The 15,112-nt window shown below is 35.6% G+C and overlaps 1 protein-coding gene across 5 annotated transcripts in view; it reads right to left on the bottom strand.

Annotated features, from left to right (window-relative positions):
• The window catches only part of LOC123873264 (disheveled-associated activator of morphogenesis 1), a 124,788-nt gene that overhangs the window by 83,369 nt on the left and 26,307 nt on the right, over positions 1-15,112 (bottom strand). For 3 of the 5 annotated variants that reach the window (XM_045918040.1, XM_045918041.1, XM_045918043.1), the window contains exon 1: positions 1,073-1,425. The exons of 1 other annotated variant lie outside the window; for it this stretch is intronic. The gene's annotated coding sequence lies outside the window, so the exon portion shown is untranslated. Of the gene's footprint in view, positions 1-1,072; positions 1,427-15,112 lie in introns of those variants that run through there. One more of the 5 variants, XM_045918046.1, reaches the window with a different exon arrangement.

The following is a 15,112-nucleotide window of genomic DNA, read 5'->3' as shown; positions in this document are numbered from 1 at the left end:
CGCGGGCATCATCTAAGTATGATTATTATGAGTACAACCTATGTATATTGTGTGTATGGTTTTAACTTAAGTAAATACATACCTAAAATTATGATTGTTTAAATATGTGCAACTAATATATCAGAAACCTACTATAACTATTTCTTTCACACCAAAAACTTTATTTATTCATTTTTTATCTAGTGAAGATAATAACAGTTGTGATAACAGATTCGTAAATATGTAGTAATCTCCTTCCTGATAATATGCTGTTGAGATGCAAAAATTACACATAGGTATAATATGTTTGATTTACTTTTATATCAGTGGTATAGGATATCTAGATAGCTAGGTATCATCTAACTATATTGTAACTGGATATACCCACCTATATCCTGTCTTTTCTATATTTTTATAAGCGAGAACTTTGAATAATTCTATATATTCCTCAATAGTATTTAAAGGCTAACTTATTTTCAATATAATATGCCTACTAATTAAATAAATAAATACATAATATTATATTAATAAGTAAAATGTATATTTATAAGCCTTCTTAATTAATGATCTCATCCTATTATTCGGACATACATTACCGTATAATGTATATTCAAATATTCTGTATGCTTATTTATATGGTACCAAAACGTATATAATATAATTATTGTAATTAAACATGCGGTAGGTAGGCATGCATATTAATTTACTAGAATATAACAAAATTTCCTAGACAGAGATAACGATTTTTTCTGTTCCTATTAGTTACTGTATATAATTAGCATAAAATAAATAATTAAATATTTCCTTATATGGATAACAGTTTAAGTAACAAAATACGAATCCTTATCTATTAAGATACGACTATCGTACAAAGACATTAATTAAGTATTATCATTTTTTTTAATTGAAATTTTACAAACCATATTGCTATATGATACATTCATACTTTACAATGTATTTATTATTTTTATTAATTAGATAATGTTTACAGAATTAACATTAGCTGTTGCAGTCATTCCTACTTAGTATATAACGTATAATGTAATATTTTAACAAATAAACAATTTAAATTAAAATATATTTTAATTATTACCTGCACATCCAAAAAAAATTAGATTCAACAAAAATCAAGACCCCAAAAAAAAATTTTTTCCCGTCACAAGCACTATTTTTTTTTCACGTCACAATTTCGCGGGTTAAAGCGATGCTAAAAAAACATAAAGTTCGGTACAAATAGATCGCTATAGCATGTGGCTATATAAAACATTCCGCGAGTGTAGCTAGCGCTACTCGGCAGGTGACTGGGCCTTGAGGCTTCGCGGCGAACGGGCGATGGGTGGCTCGCTTGCAATTCGATAGTAGGGCTACCATTTCACTTGCAGGCTGCATTGCAAGCTTCAGTTAACAGTTTGACTTAAGCAGAGCTTAATCATAACAACAAAGAAAGTTTAGGATTTCACAGCCAAAACGATCATCATCATGTAAGTTGTAACTAAGGTTAAAGATCTGGAGAATGATATAGGCTACATTTTATCCCGGAAAAGCAAAGAGTTCCCACGATCGCGGGCAGTAATTTTATTATATACTGTACAAGTTCTGTACTTAATATTTTTATACATATTTTGTTTTCCAATGTGCCAGGATAAATGTGAAGATTTTTTCAGACATAGATACTTATACCTACTATAGTATTACAGCCCTATAATTTATTTATTTACACTGCTATTCATTGTTTTCATCTGTTGTCAGGCTACTCTGATACTGGATACGCAATATCACAATATTTATGTTATATTCTTTATTAACTTAACTTAACCTAGAAGACTTAACTACATGTCAACTTTATTAACTTACATTATGTAAAGTAAATAGTAACTTTCTACGTTTAATTAGTGCAAGCATGTTTCCTCACGATGTTTTCCTTCGTAGTTAAAGCAAGTATCATTTAACTGCTAAAAACGCACATAGCTCTGAAAAGTTAGAGGAGCCAGACATGAGACAACGCTGGAACCCCTAAAGAAAGCAACCAGCCTTAACCCCCCCCCCCCCCCCCCCCTCATGCTCCGATTGCCATGTCGACCTGTCGCGAACTATACGCGGTAATGGGGCAGCCCTAGCCGAAAGTAGGTAGCAATATGTCACGACGCGCGCACAGATAAGAGAAAAGTTAGAAAACAATCACCCAGCTCACCCTGTTCGTCTTCGATCGTTCGTTTTTATTGGACATGCCTCTTGAATGTTAAATTACCTGCAACAAAAAACGTTACTATCAAACGGTTGCAACGGTTCGTGTTTTGCATAGATCACCTTTTTATCTTATTTCCATACCACTGTCAAAGGAAATGGTTGAAAAAGGTACATAATAACCAAATCTACGGAATACAAGTGTAAATTAAAAATTTATAACCCCCCCCGACAAAAGTGAAGGTTACAGTAACTAGAAAAGAGCTGATAACTTTCAAACGGCTGAACCAATTTTCTTGGATTATAGCCAAAAACACTTTCGATCAAGCCACCTTTCAAACAAAAAAAAACTAAATTAAAATTGGTTCATTCGTTTAGGAGCTACGATGCCACAGACAGATACACAGATACACGATACACACGTCAAACTTATAACACCCCTTTTTTTGGGTCTGGGGTTAAAAATTCTAGCACGAACTATTATTATTGTGACGGACAACGCATAGCGGGTCTGGAAGCATAAAATTTTATTAGGTATATAACGTAGGTGAGCACTAAGAAAGGATTTTTGAAAAATCATCTTAGTAATCATCTAAGGGAGTAAATAAGGACGAATTTGAGAAAAGTCGGATGGTTCCTGCGATGTTGCCGATGAGAAATATCTACCATCGGATATATTATGGCTAGTAATAAATAATATTATGCTTTTATGCAACTTTAGGACTCAATTTTTATTATTTATTTAGTTTTAATTTAGATTTAAATTTATAGATCAGTTATATTTTATATTACCTTTTAGTTATAGCCGAATAGGTTCAGTATTAAAGTAGTGGATAGGCAATGCCTCGTTATATACTTACATAGAGCGATAAATACGTAACAAAGGTTTACGACGATTACAGTATTATCCTACTTAATCTGCGCTTTTGTGGATAATCCGGATTGGATGTTAGGTAAAGCACTTTTAATCTTAGAGCAAACAAAGAAAACCTAACAAGTGCTAAAGCCTTTTGAACTCCTCAGTCTATATGTATAAAATACCTTAATATACTAATTTCTACACCTAACTTCTCAATCAATCAATCAATCAACCTGTTTGTGTCCACTGCTGGACATTGGCCTTCCAAAAGAGCGCGCCACAACACGCGGTCCTCCGCCTTTTTCATCCACCCACTTTCCACTACCCTCTTAAGGTCGTCGCTCGAGCGGGTTGGAGGTCGTCCCACACTGCACTTACTGATACGCGGTCTCCACTCCAGAACACGTCTGCCCCAGCGGCCATCGGTTCTGCGACAGACATGACTCTTCTGTTATGCTTTACCAATGTCACAAACTCCAATCTCTTGCTAGATAAGTACCTACTTCCCACCAGAGAAACCATCTAGAAATTAAGCTGATTTCTTAAACGTAACGGAAACGTACTAAAGACGAGTTCTATACCACGTGTTTGTTTATTTTGAAAAACAACTAGATAAGATGACTATCAATCAAGCCTACGTCAGTTACTGAGATAACAATGACGGTCATAATTGTGATAATCTTGTTGTTAGCTTCGATTTTGGTAGACAATAATTGTGACTAATTCTGTTGTACACAATCTCCAAACCAAATTGTATTGACAAGTCTAAATCTAATGCGAACCTTTTCCTCACGGATTTCCAATAAATCCAATAAATTTAGAGATGTAATCTTAGTTTGTTTTACAGCTTGTGTGCAACAGCTCTTGCATACAATTAGCTACGTTGCATGTTTTAAATTATTAAAATCTCCCATCACTAAATAGTTAAATATGTATACTTCAAAAGCGAGAATCGAAATTTTGGAAATATCCCTAAAGGGTTTAATAGAAGATGAAAGTTTGTATGATAGTTCGTTATTTTACTTAAGATTGGTACTTGAGTTTTCAATAAAACATGTAAAAATACATTTCAGGATTTCCGAAAATTCCACCCTAGCGAAACAAGGGCGAATCGGAACGAGGAAATTCGCAGAAGAACAAAAGCGACCGATGTAACTAACTCAAAGGATTAGCAGGCTGAAGTGGCAGTAGGAAAGTCATGTCTGTGCAGACTCGGCAGACTTGTTTTGGAGTGAAGACCGCGTATTTTAGCCAAAACGAAAGAAAAAAATGTATATTATGTTGATTTATTACTTTTTAACCGACTTCCAAAAAAGGAGGAGGTTCTCAATTCGTCGGAATCTTTTTTTTTTTTTTATGTATGTTCCCCGATTACTCAAAGACCCCTGGACCGATTTGGAAAAAATTTTTTTGTTTGAAAGGGTATACTGTGCAGGTGGTCCCATATAAATTTGGTGAAGATCTGATGAATATCTTTGGAGATGGAGAACAGAACTCCTCAATGGATAGGAGCAAATTGCTCGCGATCAGTGTAATAGCTTAGTAAACAGTAGGGTTTTAACTGGGCATAGCATATTATAGTACAGTGGGGCCACTAAAAATTGTGAAATAAAAAATTTTCAAAAGAAAAATAAAACCGACTTCAAAACCACAAACACTAAAAAGTAAAAAAATAACTTTTGTTTAGCTACACTTGTAATGTGCCTAGGTATGAAGTCGGGCGAGCTTCACTCTTGGATTTCTAATTTTGTTTCAATATGCTCGCTCGACTTCATACCTAGGCACATTACAAGTATAGCTAAACAAAAGTTATTTTTTACTTTTTAGTGTTTGTGGTTTTGAAGTCGGTTTTATTTTTCAATCTATAGGTAAACTTAAATTGTACTAGGTATCTTAGGTAGGTAGGTTCTATTAAAGCTACAATCTAAATCACATTTTCCAAGATCACTTTCACCCATCACGATTATTATCAACGTTCTCTATTCCAAGCTAACCTTTCAATCAATCAATTATCTACACACCTGGTCAGCGCACCTAACTAGTAAGAGCCTATGGTTTAACCGCAATGGCAATGTAATACAAGCTATGGCAATACTTACGTAAAATAAACTACACTAATTACTTAGTAATGTAGGTTAGCAATAGATTACTAATTATAAAGTTATTGTACCTATTTATTTTTATTTATTAAATTATTTGCTACCAAAACTGGACTTTTTAATATGCATAAAAAGCTCACTTATAAAAACGCATAGCAACTTGCAGCTTCAATTTATTTACGACACGCTCCATGACCTCGCTGTCCATTTTACCCAAACTCTTTACACTTACTTTAAAAAAATATTTTACGTACAAACGTAATTTCTCTCCCATTTCATTATCGTTATCAAAAAACCTAGTATCTGTATTCTGTATTGTCCGAGAGTATTTCCTCCGGAACCGGAGCAAAAAACCTGAAACGTTAAAAGCGTTTCTACATCAACCGATCCGATATCGCCAGGAGGAAAAAAAATCGCACCCGATAAATTTTTCACTAGGTATTTACCGATCACGGCTGGAGCGCCTTTAAGAATAGAAAAGAAAAGTATAGAAAAGAATAGAATAAATTTTTATTCAAATAAACTTTAATAAATGCTTTTGAAACGTCTGAATTTTCCCACCTTTGACCACTTGTAGCTAGTGTCGAAATTCTAAATAATATGTATTTTTATTCAGTACTAAGCGACTGCTTTACGATTTTTGATCGAACTTTTTTATAATCATTCAGATTTACATACAGTTTAAAAAACACTATCATAAAAATTACAAGTAAATATCGTATAGACGTCCGAAATTGTATCGTAAAGTGGCAAGCGCTCTAAAGGTTGGGCAGACAAAACGAGTCTATTAAATAAAAAGTAAAAAGTTTCGCATTCACAAATAATGCGAAAGTTGTAGAAAATGGTCGGGTCAAAGACTTTCCACTCGGAGTACGTTCACATTGAGGGTGGTTAGGGAGTTTGACCCAGATGTTTGAGTACAGTAAATAATGGATTTGGTGCAAAAAGTTGGCAGAAACCGTTTGGCGTAAATTTTTGTCAGCATTTTTTGTATTTTTGTACAAAAATTTTTGCTGCCAAATTGCAGTAGCTTTTGGCAGATTTTTGGCTTCCTAACCTTGTCTCTACCAGAAACCTCCATTTCTGATAGCGCTTACACTATTACATCTACTGAAGAAGTCCCAAATCGGTTCCCCTTTAAATATTTTTTTGTACCAAAGGATGCAGCTTAGAAAGTCAATACTGATGAAAGTTACCGACAATTTCTCCTCTTTCGAAGATTTTAAAAATTGGTCTAGTCATATTTTATGAAGGAAATAGCATCTATTCTTGAATACAACTTATTGATTGTCGACAAGTGTTCAATGAGTATCTAAGTATTTTACTGTTACTAAGTCAGAGAATACCTGTACCTAGTCCAAACAGTCAAAATTCTTCATGATTTCGTCTAAATGTCGATCTTTTTTTACTCGATAAGGTCAATGTCCACCGTAATTGCCAGAAATTGGAATCGTTTCGCCCAATCACCGTAATGATTTTCGTGACTTCGGCATTATGTGTCGATTATGTTCGGTCTCACGCGCGGGACTCCGATCGATCTCAAAACCTATTATTTTTATTTACCGATGTTTAAACTAACGACCAGCCAGCCCCAGTTTTGAACACACTATCTAATGCCCGTGACTTCGTCCGCGTGGACTACAAAAATTTCAAACACTACACAGACTACACTTTCAAACCCCTATTTTACCCCCTTAGGAGTTGAATTTTCAAAACTGCTTTCTTAACGGATGTCATAATAGCTATCTCCATTCTGCTTGCTTTTCAGCCTGATCCGTCCAGTAGCTTGAGCTGTGCTTTGATATATCAGCGAGGTGATTCGTTTACTCAGAGCTTATTTTTTAAACCATCGAAGGTTTTCTACGAAAACATATTTTTATATCGCCCTGTGAAGCAGCAGTGTAGAACCAACCAACCTCGGCGGCCCTATCTGTACTGAACTGACTGATCTATCAAATCACACCAAAGGAAAAGGTGACTGACTGCAGTCCCTTTTCCTTTTATAATAGGCCGGCATAAGGCCGGCTCGGCGTAAGTGCGAAGTTGCGGAAAAGCCATAAAAGCGGAAAAACGTAGTAAAAAATACAAAGGTAATTCGATCGCCATATAGACAAACATTAATGGCTTATACGAATCATGTGATCAATCAATGTCACACCATACTATACGCACTTCCGCCTTTTTTCTTATTTTACGTCCTATGGAATTTTCTTGTACCTATGACTAATGCTTATGTACTTATTTAACTGGATTTTCGGAAACAGCAGAATACAAAATTTGGACATCTTCAAAATGATCTGGGAGCTTATAAGCCACGGCCACCATTTATACGAGTAGGTACAATGACAATCAGATAAATCTGTATTGTAACTTCCAGCATGCGATGCAGATTATTCCTTAGATCACCATTTGCAGTTTGTTCCTTAGATCTTCCCCGGTCCCCCTTCACTATTTTACCACCGAACCGTAACATGTCGGGCGAGTTTCCATCCTTATATCGTCGACATACCATCTACACGCACGAAACGTTTCGCGTCATCATTCCTCATACGAATGGCTAAGGTTTGGAATACTCTTCCGCGATCTGTATTTCCCACCAATTGCAATCTTTAAAACGAGTGAATAGGCATCTCTAGGTAAACGCATCCCATCTTAGGCCACATCATCACTTTCCATCAGGTGTGATTGTGGTCCAGCTTGTCTATAATGAATATTAAAAAAAAAATATCACCACTATGCCAAGGAGGTCTTCACAAAACCACTCGCGATTCTAGCCAAGACTTATCTAGCCGTGACTAGTCGGTGGAATGCAGTTTGTTACGTATTAATTGTTTCCTTCTTTGGATAATCGTTTCTCGGTTATTCGGATGTTAGAAATTTTTCAACGAAGTACTTACCTATTCTTTAAATACCGGTTTCACTGAATAAATCCACATAGGTATAATAAATGTGAAAGTGTGTGTCTATTCACGAACCACGACACAACACAAGCGCTGGAGCCTGGACATATCTTGATGAAAAGCATTGATAGGGCTTGTATTCCTCCCTTCCGACACCAGCGGCTCGATTGCGGTAGAGTGACAGCTACAATGTCACGATCGCAATCACCTCTGATTGGTTGACGGTCGTTCACTATTGGCTACAATGCATTGTTGCAACAAGAATGGCGTTTTAACCAATAACAACAATTACGATTGTAATAATGGTTGATGCAGGTTTTACGGAATCGAGCTACTGTTTTTCCTGCCACTGTGTCTTCAAGAAATGAGGCTATAGTCATTCAGTAATATGTATTTCATAGATACAGAAAAGTCCGATGTGACAGCCCTATGTAACAGTTCACGATAGTTAGGGAATTTCTACCAAAACGTCGAGGCTTCGACGTCACTGGCAGTTCCCACGGGATTTTTAAAACCTAAGTCGCCGGCATCCTCTAGTTTTTAATAAAGTATTTTTATTGTTTTAATTGTTTATTTCTAAAAATATACTTAGAAATGTGACAGCCCTACGTGAAAAATAGAATAACACGTTATTTGGGATTTCTGTTTCGTGTTCCGCGTGCTATTTCCGTCGACGCGTAATTAAGGAATGGAGTTTTTCAATTCGGAGACAGATGGTAGCCTGGTGGGCAAACACGGCAATTGCTATATAAACAAGCGGCTTTGGCCTCAGTATTTAACTTTTGAACTACATCTTGATCACACTTCACACTAATATTATAAAGGTGAAAGTTTGTATTCGTGTGTGTGTGTGTGTGTGTGTGTGTGTGTGTGTGTGTGTGTGTGTGTGTGTGTGTATGTGTGTGTATGTTTGTTATTCCTTCACGCAAAAACTACTGGACGGATTTAGCTGAAATTTGGAATGGAGATAGATAATATCCTGGATTAGCACATAGGCTACTTTTTATCCCGGAAAATCAAAAAGTTCCCACGGGATTTCAAAAAACCTAAATCCACGCGGGCGAAGTCGCGGGCATCGGCTAGTTTTTAATAAAGTAATTATTCATTGTTGTAATTTTTTTTTATAAAATATATAGAAATGTCCTATGTGACAGCCCTACGTGGAAAATAGAATAACACGTTATTTGGGCTTTCTGTTTCGTCTTCCGCGTGCTATTTCCGTCGAGGTGTAAATAAGGAATGGAGTTTTTCAATTCGGAGACAGATGGTAGGCTGGTGGGTAAACACCGCGTGGCTACCGCTATGCAAACAAGCGGCTTTGGCCACGCCAAACAATCAAGATTTCGTATACAGAGAAACATCTTACGGAATAACTAAAGGCTTGTCCCTTGATAGCGAAAAGTGGAAGTAACCCGGCACTATTTTTAGGGTTCCGTACCTCAAAAGGAAAAACGGAACCCTTATAGGATCACTTTGTTGTCTGTCTGTCTGTCTGTCTGGTCTGTCTGTCCATCCGTCCGTTCGTCTGTGCGTCCGTCCGTCCGTCCGTCCGTCCGTCCGTCCGTCCGTCCGTCCGTCCGTCCGTCCGTCGTGTCTGTCAAGAAACCTATAGGGTACTTGCCGTTGACCTAGAATCAAGAAATTTGGCAGGTAGGTAGATCTTATAGCACAAGTACAGGAATAAATCTTAAAACCCCGAATTTGTAGTTACATCATTGAAAAAAAAAAATTAAAGTGTGTTTTAATTTTCAAAGTAAAATAACTATACCAAGTGGGGTATCATATGAAAGGGCTTTACCTGTACATTCTAAAACAGATTTTTATTTATTTTTATGTATCGTGTTTTTGATTTATCGTGCAAAATGTTGGGAAAATACCCGAGTACGGAACCCTCAGTGCGCGAGTCTGACTCGCACTTGGCCGGTTTTTTTAAATAAATTAAACACCACTAAAACCCGACCCGCGAACTGCCGATAGATAGCGATAGGTAGAATGAGGTAAAAAAAAATTCTGTCGCTCGGTGTATTTTAACATTGTACTTTATTGATATTTATGAACCCAGAATTTATTCTTCTTTCATTTAATATCCCACTCGATACGATAGCAAAAAAAAATTGTAGACCCCCACTTTTTTGGATGTAACATCCATCAGGTCAATTTTTTTCGTATAAAATGTAGCCTATGTCACCCGAACCATAATGACGAATCGATTGCCACCTCATTCATCAAAATCGGCCCAGTAGTTTAGGCACCACAGTAGAACACACATAATCCGATACAAACATACAACATACATAGACTGCTAAAATCATAACCCTTCCTTTTGGCTTTGCCATAGTTGGGTAAAAAACCTACGTAACTTTATCTAGGAATCGTAACGCCACAGTGACTGAACCGATAGACTGAAATAAACACTTTTTCTTTAAAAAAAAAATATATTTGGCGATAGCTGTTATAGCCACGGGATTTTTTTTAAAAACCTATATCCACGTGAACGAAGTCGTGGACTTTATAAGTAGGTAGGTATATTCTAATACCTAAAAATATTCGTGGTGAGTCATGACACTATTTCAACCATAAATATAGGAAAAAATACCAAAATAAAGTGAAAAGCCCATAATTCGGGAGCTTTAATGGGCGTGACGACAAACAAAGCTATCCATTTGAATGACACGAGAGTCGTTATGTCCGTAAGCGTGTGTTGAGAGGAAGACAAATACGCCATTGCTTTTTAGGGTGTACTGATGGATAGAACAGAAGACAAAACCCTCAAAATCGTCTGCTACTTTTAGCTATATCTCTACCTACATACCTACTTACTACTAATATTATTATGTTATGGACAAAAAGTATGTAATTATAATATGTATGTGCGTATGTATATGTCCCATGTCATTCTCCGGAAGATAAGCTATCCAATCTAATCTTTACGAAATTTGATCAAAATCGGTTAAACGGATGGAACGTGAAATGGAACTTAACAGACAGGCAGACAGACGCACTTTTCGTTAATTTATAATATTAGCAACCCGCTCTTCATTCACGTACGCGTGAAGTTGTGGATTTGTTCGAACTTCGAATAACAATGTGGATGGGTATTTCCTGCCGTTCACAAAATATAGTCTCGGGCTAAATTGTCGCGATTCGTGCTTGAGTGGAGGACAGGCATCATGAAAAATGATTCCGACGAATTGAGAACCTCATTTTGTGGAAGTCGGTTAGAAATAGTTGAAGTTCTAATCCGGTGAGGCGGTGACGAACAGGCATTATACAAACAAAAATAATAATTATAATCGCTTAATTGATTTTAAACGCACTTTCACCGTTGCACAACCTTGCGATCGTGACAAAAATCGAACTTACCGGTTATACCGAATGAAGCGGTAATAACGTGATTGATTTCTATCACTGATTATATTTTTTAATAGGGCACTAGTGTAGGGTAACCAAATTTCAAAAAGTATTGGGACATGTCCCGACTCTTTCATTATACATCTGATGACAATGATGTAACTATTCTAATCTCTATCCACCTATCAAAAATCTAATGATCCATACACCCACATCTGTTAAGGTATTTAAAAGTTATGGTGGAACAAAGAAACTCACAGACATAGGTGCCTACATAGGTATGAATTCTGAAAATATTACACTCTTTTTTTCAGCAGACACTGACACATCAAAGCTTAGCCCAGACCCTCAGAAAGCTGATTTGCACAAAGGTTCCCTTTATAATGTAAACAAGGAATAAGGCCGGATTTTTCGTAACTCTTACCGCAATAAAATCAAAGTGCTAAAACACAGCCCAGTTACAAACTATAAACCAATTTCAGTATTAAATTACTTAAGTGTTCCGATGCACCAGACAGCTATTGCAGAGCTCTCAGAATAAATGGTTTTAAGCAGTTGCAAATTATATTCCGTGGGAATCAAAGATCTTCAACATAATTACAAAGTCTTTGTAATTGTGTTGCACAAAAACAACAATGGTACCGCTTACAGTATTTAGGTATGCATGCCGAGTTACTGTTGTTATAATTATTAGCATATAAGGATATATGGAACAGGGGTGACATACTAGCTGAGGCCTGCGACTTCGTCCCCGTAGATATAGGTTTTAAAAATCCCGTGGCAACTCATTGATTTTCCGGGATAAAAAGTAGCCTATGTGCTTATCCAGGGTATAATCTATCTTCATCCCAACATTTATAACATTAGTAAGATTAGAGACAAGAAACATGGCCGTTTGAAATATGGTAGGTAATTACTACAGGGTTCGGGTTGAGGGAGGGTGACTGAACAGACACACAAACACATGGAGGCAGACAAACAAGGTTATGCAGTTCTGGGCTATGTTTATCTCTAGCCTCTAGTAGCTAGAGTCGATGAGCTAGAGTATAGCTTATCGGGACAATAGTTTATGATCGATTGCAAAATTTTTATCGAACAATCAAGACAGATAAAATTAATAAATATGGTAAAATTAACTCTACTTAAAGACTCAAACCACTAGAAAAAGTAAATAAATAATGATACTTATAAAACGAGTATTTATTTGCACTTTAACATAGCTATTTTGTCGTTAAATTATGTAATTGAACATATTTCAATGAACACGGTCAGTTGAAAGGTAAGAAAATCGCATATTCATATTACTCTATAGGATATAAAAAGTTTTACAACCTCCATAAAGATTCGACAAAAGCATGCAGAAAGGCCTTATGCTTATGCACGGCTTATGCATTATTTAATATTTAAAAGACTCCGCACACAACATGATTTTTTACAAAAAAAAAATAACATGAACTCAAAATCGCGGTGTGTAGCATCATCTCATTGAATACAATTGTGGGTTTTGTTTTTGAGAAAAACACCGAATACACGCATACGATTATAAGGAAGTTTTATATCTGTGTTTCTACGCTTTTAAATAATAGGTAAATATTATGTCTTAAGTTTTATTTATGCTGTTTCATCTATTGCCATAAATTCATCGAAAATAATCAACTTAGATGCAAAAATATTAAAAATAAGCATTTCGTCGCTTAAGTTCTAACACCACGACAGTAAGTTTTTGTCGGTTTTTCTATTTTGATGCAATCCGCTAGAGAATCGAGAGACGCGTTGTTTCTGGCAATCAGAAACAAGAAAAGGTCCAATAGAACCCCTTCAAGGAAAAAAAATCTAACAATACTAATCTATCAAAAAAATCCAAACCTCTAGAAACAGCAGGTTTTTTCGCTCAAGTTGCTAATTTTGACTTACGTGGCGTTGAAACTTAAACGACAATTTGCTTCTCAAAATGAACCCATTGAAATTAACCCTTTTATAACAAAGTTTAGCATATTAAATACAACACTGCAGATAAATAAACTTTCTTTTCCAGTAAAGCACCTGTGTATAATAAAACAACAGTAAAAAAGAACAGCCGGAGGTTCAAAGGAGACTCTTAAATTTTTATAAATCAGATCACACAACAACACTAATTGATTACACATAAAATGGGGTAATAAAATGTGCTTCATTTTTAATATCGTTTAACCTGAATATCTTTTCCAAAATGTTAAGTAATAATTGGAGAATTTCGAAGAGAAGCACAATTTCATCCAAAACATAATAACTTCCGAAGTCATATTTTTCAACAAAAGAGATCATTCAATACATGCCAGACTGTATATGTTTGTCTGCCTCTTAACTTTTCATAGCCCATTCATTTAACCGACTTTGAAAAAAGGTATACAGAGATAGCTTGCATCCAACGGGCGTAGGCTACTTTTTGTCTCGGAAAACAAAAAGTTTCCACGGAATTTTTAAAAACCTACATCCCAGCTGGATAAAGTCGCGGGCATCGCCTAGTAATAAAGTTGTAAATAAAAAAGATCTTAGGTATCACAGTAGGAGTAGATTCTTTGCAAAATATTGCCAGAATATCATTCATTAATTTACCTAGCAGTGAACGTAAGTAATTGACAATCTAAATTTTACTTCGATAACCGATTATTATAATTTAATTGACAATCTAAATTTTACTTCGATAACCGATTATTATAATTGTGCTATCAGGTCATCATGTACTCGAAACTTTCTACACTTACTCGTATACAGTACGCACTTGTCTGCCCAGCGAAGGAACTACGTGGGTGTCCGTCCGTCTACGTTCATAACTCATCGTTTAGTGTAAATTGCTTGCCTTTTTTTGAAGCATATTCATTAAGGTTTTCTTCTACCGTATTTGTTCACTTAATAGCACTTTAACTACCACTTTTATTAATTGTTTTGTCGTGACTGTGTCATGTTACTTTATTGTTGTGATCACAACATGTCCATATATTAAGTGAATGATCTACATTTAGGTATACATCAGTCTTGTTAACTATCTAGAATATATTATATAGACATTAGACATCTTTTATCTTTTTTATCTAGAGTTTTCAACATGAAACTCAAAACGCCTAATATTATAATACATACTTTAGAGTTCAGATTTAAAAATCCCGTAGTAGTTAATTGATTTCCCGGCATACAAAATATGTACTATGTGAGTCTAATCGCTCTACATGCAAAAAATCTCAAAAAATCTATTGCTCCGGTGCGTCGTAATTGAAGTACAAAATGAACTCACTTCTGCATTTATAATATCAGTAAGATTTCCAATTATTGACATACTTTATGCATCGTCAGGGTGTTCACAATACTCAATAGGTACAACATTTACATACACACAATTTACTTGCAATCAATGCTTAGTAAGTTAGTTGCAGTGTACTGAAGCATATTATGTAAATTAGTACTTTAATTAATTTGTCGAAACAATTTGTAATTAGAGAACGATCGAATTTCATCGAATTAATGAAGTGAACATATCATTATTATCTTTTATCTTTATTATATCGACATATCGAAAATGTATAGACCTACTCGTACTTCGATGTATATTGCTAAACAGAACGCTAACACTATGACTTCGATTCTTGTACTAAATCATTTACATTTACAAAGGAACCCACGCATTTACGAAGCTAGTGTTTAATCGTGCAGAGTCAATTTTATTGACAGCCCGTCCTAAGTTATTTAGTTAGTTCACTTTAATC

Source organism: Maniola jurtina, chromosome 16, assembly GCF_905333055.1.
Source record: "Maniola jurtina chromosome 16, ilManJurt1.1, whole genome shotgun sequence".
Lineage (NCBI taxonomy): Eukaryota > Metazoa > Arthropoda > Insecta > Lepidoptera > Nymphalidae > Maniola > Maniola jurtina.
Note: the sequence above shows the minus strand (reverse complement) of the source record. Positions and strands in the feature narration are given on the sequence as shown.